The 8,680-nt window shown below is 42.2% G+C and overlaps 1 long non-coding RNA gene across 1 annotated transcript; it reads right to left on the bottom strand.

Moving 5' to 3' along the window:
- Positions 1 to 1,667: 1,667 nt before the first annotated feature.
- On the bottom strand, positions 1,668 to 2,518 carry LOC121540627. Its single transcript, XR_005995524.2, has 3 exons — positions 2,457 to 2,518; positions 2,226 to 2,304; positions 1,668 to 2,133 (listed from the first exon to the last, which is right to left on the bottom strand). It is a non-coding gene; the product is annotated as an uncharacterized LOC121540627 (long non-coding RNA).
- Between the last annotated feature and the right edge of the window lie 6,162 nt (positions 2,519 to 8,680).

The raw sequence follows: 8,680 nt of genomic DNA on the forward strand, positions 1-8,680 counted from the left end.
GGTGGTGCTATTAACCAAACAATAAAAACATCAGCTATCTTGACTTGTCACTCAGTATATCAGTAATGTTCAGAATTGTACTTTAATATCATTGGAGATTGATGGTCTTTTTAATCCACTATCCAGAGTCAGGAACAGATGAAGTTAGGTCTGCTACTGTTCAGTTATTAAATATGATTCATGGTGATGGGAAATAAAAAAATCCATCTAGTAGTAGTTTTCCTTTGCTATTTATTCCAAGGTGTGTCTTTAACTTGTAAATGGATTGTGTTGAAGCTGGCATGTGGTGTGGATGATAGAATAGAGTGAATAGAGGAGAGAAGAGAGGAGGAGAGGAGAACATCATATAGAAGACAGATGAGATAGAGAGACAATTCATACCCAGGGGAGTTACTGACTCTGGCCCAAATGACACCCTGTTCCCTACGTAGTGCACTAGGCTTCTTCTGACCAGATCTAAAGTAGTCTTCTAGATTTTACATGTTTTCTCCCTGTCGTTAGAAAATGACAATATGGTAATAACTTTAGTGGTTTCCTCCCCCTTTGTTTTTATTGGTTGTGTGTTATGTGTGTTGTTGTGTTAGGTTTTTCCCCTGTGTTCCTAATGGAAAATCCATTAACAATGAATCACAAACAAATTATATTCCAGTTGTGTTTAGCCAACTTCATGGCTGACATCCCCCAGAACTTTACCTGATGTTCTCTCTCTCAAACCATACACATTTACGTCATTTAGCAGATGCTCTTATCCAGAGCAACTTACCGTTAGTGCATGTATATATATACATTACTGTATGTCGCTTTGGAAAAAAGCGTCCGCTAAATGGCATATTATTATTATTATTAGGGGTGTAACGATTCGTTTTAACAACGATTCGATTTGTATCACGATTCGTGGTTGTCGATACGATTCAAGGACGATATTGGTTCATTTAGAACGATACGATCCGAAACGATTCAGTGACTTGAAATCGATTCAGGAACCTTTTAGCCAAAAATTCAACCAGTGTGACTGAAATAAATACCTGGATACTGGACAGTGCAGGTGAAGTTTCCTTGATTCCTGTTTCTTGTAATGGAATCAGGTATCAATTAATTATGAATAGAAATAAACAAGTAAACAACAATGAATGGCAAATGCATTCACATTTTATTTGAATAAAGTGCAAACATCACTTTAGGTTGAATTAACAGGAAGTTAAAATTGTCTGATCTCATTTTCAATATTCAATACATTTTCAATAAAAGTACAGTAAGTGTAACCAACATTTCAACAGTAGGTTTACCTGCTACTTCTGCTTTTGTTTTTCAACATAAAAATATTACAATATTAATATCAAAAATAAAGTGCAACCAACATCTCTTCAGGTTGAATTAACAGTAGGTTTACCTGCTACTTCTGCTTTTGTTTTTCAACATAAAAATATTACAATATTAATATCAAAAATAAAGTGCAACCAACATCTCTTCAGGTTGAATTAACAGTAGGTTTACCTGCTACTTCTGCTTTTGTTTTTCAACATGAAAATATTCAATATTAATATCAAAAATAAAGTGCAACCAACATCTCTTCAGGTTGAATTAACAGTAGGTTTACCTGCTACTTCTGCTTTTGTTTTTCAACATTACAATACAAATACAGTATTAATATCAAAAATAAAGTGCAACCAACATTTCTTCAGGTTGAATGAGCAGTGGATGAACCTGCTACTACTCTCATTTTAATAAACAAACAATATTCAACTAAAGATCAAGTGTAACCTACTAGGCTACTCTTCAATGACTACAGATTTATTTTCAAAAATATCAACTGATCAACATGATCTGGCCGCAGAACACTTCTCTGTGCGTTTACTATGTCGCCAGCAGTACTAAAAACTCGTTCTGCTGGCACACTGGTGCCTGGAATGCACAGGTACCGTTTAGCAAGGGTGGAAAGTACAGGTAGCTCTTTCTCCTGAGATCTCCACCACTTCATGGCATTTTCAGTCAAAGGCAACGCATCTTTTGCTCGGTACTTTAACACCTCTGCTCTGGCTGTCTCGCTTGTGGATTTTCTTTCTCTTTGGGTGAAGGAATCGCCAAACAGCGCATCTAAGGCTTTCTTCTTACAAGGAGGTGACTCATTTGGAGCTACAATATAAGAAATATATTTCAAAATATAGTCATGTTTCTCATGAATACAAAACAACAACAATCTTTTATTGGTATCACATGAAACACACCTGTGGTCTCTTCATTGAATCCTGACAGCTTTGTGCTTGAGCTTCCCTCGTCTTCCTCCTGATTTCCCATTGCTTGCATCTATTGATGTAAGAATGTGTGAACTGTTCAAATTTCTGCTCTGTAATACTGCACACATAAATTTAGAGGAAGATAAAGAACAGATGAGATTTGAGAGAGGACAAATGAAAGGGGAGAAGAGAAAAGAGCAGAGGAAAGAGGAGAAGAGTTACCTGGTGGGACACTTCTGCCTCAAAAACCAGTTTTGTGTAGACCTGTTCTCTGTCCTCTTTTTTCCAGGTAGGGCAGTTCTTTAAATTGCGGGTCCAACGCTGATGCTGTTTAAAGAACAAGAATATTGCATTCATTGCATTATTAAATTAAGTTGACCTGAAATTGCAAGTGATGACCACCTCCTCATACACAAAATAATCAGAAGATTAAACTTTAGTATGTTTAAAAGAAATGTGGCACAGTGATGATGTAAAGCCACCATGAACTAAGAATTGTATTGCAGATATCTTGTTTACTTTTCCATATGAAAAAAACAACTCAAATTCAAACTTGAAAACGCAAAGGTGTGGCATTTTACAAATTAATACAGTCTAATAACCTAAAATATTAACCAAGTTGATTTTAATTAAGACTCCAAATTAATTACCTATGTTGAGAGCAACTTGGGTGCCTCTGTAGCGTGTGGAGAGGTCACTGGCCATCACCCTCTTAATCTCTGCAACCAGGGTTGAGTCGTCTTCGCATGGCTGTAGGTGTTTCAGCAGTTTTGCTTGAAGAGGAGCAATTACAGAGAGAGTTGGCTGGTCTTCTTCACACATCACAGTGGTTGCCATTTTGACAGGACCCATCAACTGAACAATGTCATCCATGTTGGCAATATCACTCTCACTCAGCGTGCCTACATCTGTGACCCCCCTTCGTAGATCCTTGGACATCAGAGTTGCCATTATAGCTGGCTGTTGTTCCCAAAAAAACGTTCAAGCATTTCGAATGAACTGTTCCATCTGGTGATTATGTCTTGGATCAGTTTATGTTTTGGTAAATCCATCAGAGTTTGTTTTTCCTGTAGGGGCGTGACATGCAATCGGGCTGCGGTGAAAATATCCAACAATTTTTCGCACTTTCCCCAACAACCTGGAAGCACGGTCCACCCCCAAACCCTTCTGCGAGGCAAGGTTGAGTGTATGTGAGAAGCAGGTAATGTGTGGACTGAACTGGGCTTCTGCACCGGCCACAATCATATTCCTGGCGTTATCTGTGACGATGGCAGGATTCTTGTCGTAGATTTTCCACTCCATGCAGGCTTACGCAGTAACGCGCCAATATTTTTACCAGTATGGGCTTCATTTAAAACTCTGGTTAGCAGAACAAAGGTCTTCATTTTCCACTCCTGATCAATGTGATGAGAGGTAATTGTCACATACCCTTGATTTGAGCATGGCGTCCAGCCATCTGTCGTTATCGCTACTCGTTCAGCTTGAGAAAGCGACAGCTTCACATCATTCTTAGCACTTTCGTACAATGCAGGAATAACCTTTTCTGAGAAGTGTGGTCGGCTTGGTATTGTGTACCTTGGCTCCAATGTTTGAATCATTTCACGGAATCCCGGATTTTCAACCACACTGTAGGGTCGCATGTCTTTGCAGATAAACTTGGCAATTGTTGCCGTGATGTTTTTCGCCCGAGCTGAGTTTTGGCCTAGTCTCTGACTAAACATGCAGGCGAGACCTGAGGCTTCTGCAGAGTTGACTTTACCTTTCGCTGCTGTAGCAGCGGGAACGCTGCAAGAGGTACCTGGACGGTCGGTGTGGTGTGAAATCCCATGGCGCCTTAGTAGGTGGTTGGAGAGATTTGTCGTGTTGCCATTGTACTTTACTTGACCTTTACATATCCTACAAACAGCGAGCGACTTATTTAGAACATCTCCGTCTTTGCAAAAGCCAAAGTGTTTCCACACACTGGACCGCAATGGTGGCTTGATAATTTCTCGCTCTTCGGCTTCTCCTCTTTCGTCCGCCATGCTATGTTTGGTTGTCTTTGCGCCTTTGCGCTGCTGTTGGCGCGATGACGTCACGGATAGGCAGACTGAATCGAGTAATGTTTAAAGCCTTTATCATTAAAAGTGCTAAGAAAAAACATCCATATAAAGTCTGACGTGCTTAAATCCAATGGGGTTATTTCAAAGTATCGATACAATCGATTTATTACATTTTAAAACGATGTTAGATCGATATATGTTGTCCAAAAGGCCAACTCGCCGAGCACAGATCGATGTAGTTGGATCATAGGAATATAAATCGATACATCGATGTAGTAGATGGATCGTTACACCCCTAACTACTTTGTATGCTTTTCTCTCTCACTCTGCTCCAACACTACTCACTCTGCCCCTACTCAGATGGTAATGCGCCGTCGCAACCTTCGCTCTCTCTCTCCCGCTACTCTCTCCTCTTCCATCCTATCATCTCTTCCCTCTGCTCAATCTTTCTCCCTCCAATCTCCTGATTCTGCCTCCTCAATCCTCCTCTCCTCCCTTTCTGCATCCTTTGACTCTCTATGTCCCCTATCCTCCCGGCCGGCTCGGTCCTCCCCTCCTGCTCCATGGCTTGATGACTCATTGCGAGCTCACAGAACAGGGCTCCGGGCAGCCGAGCGGAAATGGAGGAAAACTAGACTCCCTGCGGACCTGGCATCTTTTCACTCCCTCCTCTCTACATTTTCTTCCTCTGTTTCTGCTGCTAAAGCCACTTTCTACTACTCTAAATTCCAAGCATCTGCCTCTAACCCTAGGAAGCTCTTTGCCACCTTCTCCTCCCTGCTGAATCCTCCTCCCCCTCCCCCTCTCTGTGGATGACTTTGTCAACCATTTTGAAAAGAAGGTTGACGACATCCGATCCTCGTTTGATAAGTCAAATGACACTGCTGGTCCTGCTCACACTGCCCTACCCTATGCTTTGACTTCTTTCTCCCCTCTCTCTCCAGATGAAGTCTTCCGACTTGTGACGGCCGGCCGCCCAACAACCTGCCCTATCACCTCCTCTCTTCTCCAGACCATCTCCGGTGACCTTCTCCCTTACCTCACCTCGTTCATCAACTCATCCTTGACCGCTGGCTATGTCCCTTCCGTCTTCAAGAGAGCGAGAGTTGCACCCCTTCTCAAAAAACCTACATTCGATCCCTCCGATGTCAACAACTACAGACCAGTATCCCTTCTTTCTTTTCTCTCCAAAACTCTTGAGCGTGCCGTCTTTAGCCAACTCTCTTGCTATCTCTCTCAGAATGACCTTCTTGATCCAAACCAGTCAGGTTTCAAGACTGGTCATTCAACTGAAACTGCTCTTCTCTGTGTCACGGAGGCTCTCCGCACTGCTAAAAGCTAACTCTCTCTCCTCTGCTCTTGTCCTTCTAGACCTGTCTGCTGCCTTTGATACTGTGAACCATCAGATCCTCCTCTCCACCCTCTCCGAGTTGGGCATCTCCGGCGCGGCTCACTCTTGGATTGCGTCCTACCTGACCGGTCGCTCCTACCAAGTGGCATGGCGAGAATCTGTCACCGCACCACGTGCTCTCACCACTGGTGTCCCCAGGGCTCAGTTCTAGGCCCTCTCCTATTCTCGCTATACACCAAGTCACTTGGCTCTGTCATATCCTCACATGGCCTCTCCTATCATTGCTACGCAGACGACACACAACTTATCTTCTCCTTTCCCCCTTCTGATAACCGGGTGGCGAATTGCATCTCTGCATGTCTGGCAGACATATCAGTATGGATGACGGATCACCACCTCAAGCTGAACCTTGGCAAGACGGAGCTGCTCTTCCTCCCGGGGAAGGACTGCCCGTTCCATGATCTTGCCATCACGGTTGACAACTCTGTTGTGTCCTCCTCCCAGAGTGCGAAGAGCCTTGGCGTGACCCTGGACAACACCCTATCGTTTCTCCGCTAACATCAAGGCGGTGACCCGATCCTGTAGGTTCATGCGTTTTTTTTGCAGTGGTTTGTGCGTTTAAATGCAGTGGGAATAGACTGACAACACGAAGGCTACCGTGCAAGCGCTATAGCGGTTATTAGGCCTACCGTATGAGGTGATTGCAAACTCCAAGAACAAATCGCGTAACATCCAATTGACCCGACATAGTGAATCTACCCAAGCCAGGGCACGCCGCATTCGCGGCCCAGCTGTCAAACATTCAACAACTCAGAATTGGCTTGCTTTCAAAACTAAGTTCTGGGCAATGGATAGTCTCGCTGCTATGATACAAATGCATCTATAAAATAAAAACAAAAGACTGCACTAAACTGTCCTTGTTGTCTGTTTCAGATAGGCCTATAGAGTGCCCTTTACATCTACGCCTCATTTAGGCTTTAACATACCATGTCATTCGTTGACAATAACAATAATGTATTGTCTTTCATCAGCAAAAAGGTTAGGGGCAGGCAACAAAACATTTATATATTTTGAGACTAAGATCCAGAGAATTGTGAATGCGCACGTTACGTGTTTACGCAAATGTGGATAGCGAATATATCCAACAAAGAGAACATCCTATAGGCTATAAATCACCCATCTGTCCCTAGATGTCTCAGTCGGAATATATTAGCAGCATATATCTTTGAACTTAATACCCAGTTTATCTTTTGACACTTACCGACTTTGAACGGGTGAAACGCGTTTTTTATTGGCCGGAATCTCTTTCCATGTCAGAATCACACGGTTTAACAATACTTCGAAGACGCTGTTTTTCAGGAGGAGTTGGGATGCCAATAACCTCGGTTGTTTTTCCATGTCTTCACCAATAAGTCACCGCACTAGGTGACTTAGAGAGCGTATCAATGTTATCTTAATCGAAGCATTTCTTTAGTAATTTATCGGGTTACTGAGACCCATTCTCTACACAAGGAAACAATGTTGCTGTTTTCGACTGCCACAATTGGATAGCGGATTCTCCATTCACCAAAAGGGGACGGGCTGAAATTACGCTTGACGTCACGACGCTTTCCAATTTTGGTGCTAGAGAAAGAGGCTTTGAGATGAGCTTGTTCAGAGAGCAAATATTTCAATAAAATAAAATATAATTAATATGATTGTAGGCCTATGTGTATATTTGTAAAATAAATACAATTAAATAAGTGTTATGTATTTTAAAAACATCAGAATGACACTCAAACGGACCATTATTATTTCACTTTCATGTTAGGCCTACTACTTCTATCCAATAGAGATAGATCGAGGACTCTAGTGGCCAAAAGCCTGATCATTTTAGCATGGGCAGCACCATTGAGGACTTTCACCATTTTGAAGTAGTGAACTGGATGGGACTTCCTAGGGGTTAAGGAAGGATCACAGAATTCCATCCAGGTCACCAAGAGGGATCAGCCAATGAATTATACTTGTGAGCAAACATTCCATAACTACAGGTGCCAGTAAATCGCCAACCTTGGCATTATATCTGTTCAAATAACACACTCCAGGTGGCAGTATGCACCCTTTCAGTTTGTTTACCAACTCATAAAAGTAGTAGTAGAAGAAAATGGACTACTTCAAAATGGAGATGGCCTTAATGGCAGTGCCCGTGCTCTCACAGACGCCATAATGGGACAGATACAATGATGCCATGTCTATCTAAGTCTATGTTCTATCCAGCACTTATAGTCCTTGATTTTGTGCCATAGGTGGACAAAAAATGAGTTTTATTTTGACATGAGGTAAGCCGAGAGGAAGTGGGTCTACAACAGACCCACGTTTGTAAAGTCTGTTCAATAATATTATCCTTTAGATATTTTGTCTCAAATTACCCCTCTCATAATGACCAACCGCCCTGCCCACCGGCACATTAAGTTTAAATGGAATTGTATTTAACTTCTGGCTTCCCACGGACTGTTGTTGTGCAACCGAGTACATTTGAAAGCAACGCTAGTGTGTGTACTGTAAATACAGCTCGCGTTGCTAAAAGTAATTAGGTACATTGGGTGCAGTAGGTCTTTAGACTCTCCTGGAGGTGGTTTGTAAATCTTCCCTAGCGTGAGGTCATTTTTTTCTTATTTCTCTGGACTCTCGTTTGAGGTCAAGCAGGTCATAAACAGTTTCTCTGTATTGTAAAATTATGCTTTTGTTAATTCCATGAAGTTTGGACGTTGAAAGGGATTTGAATGCATTTCTCACTAAATGTATTGCTGCAAAGCAGATCAATCTATGGTGCCAGTTAGTCACTGCAGTAGATCATTCAAGAAAACAACGTCTTCCATGGCCAGTACTGTATAATCAATGATCTCACTAACCAAGCGTCATTGGTTTAATTGGAACACAACACATCTCTGTCATGTAGCGGCTGTGTGAGCAATGACAGCTTTGTCAGAGTCCCATTACAATGAACTGGGAGTCTGTAGTTGTACATAGTGAAGCATTGAGGATGAGTAGAATGCCGTCTTGGAGTGATGTCA

This window comes from Coregonus clupeaformis, unplaced genomic scaffold (genome assembly GCF_020615455.1).
Source record: "Coregonus clupeaformis isolate EN_2021a unplaced genomic scaffold, ASM2061545v1 scaf1734, whole genome shotgun sequence".
Lineage (NCBI taxonomy): Eukaryota > Metazoa > Chordata > Actinopteri > Salmoniformes > Salmonidae > Coregonus > Coregonus clupeaformis.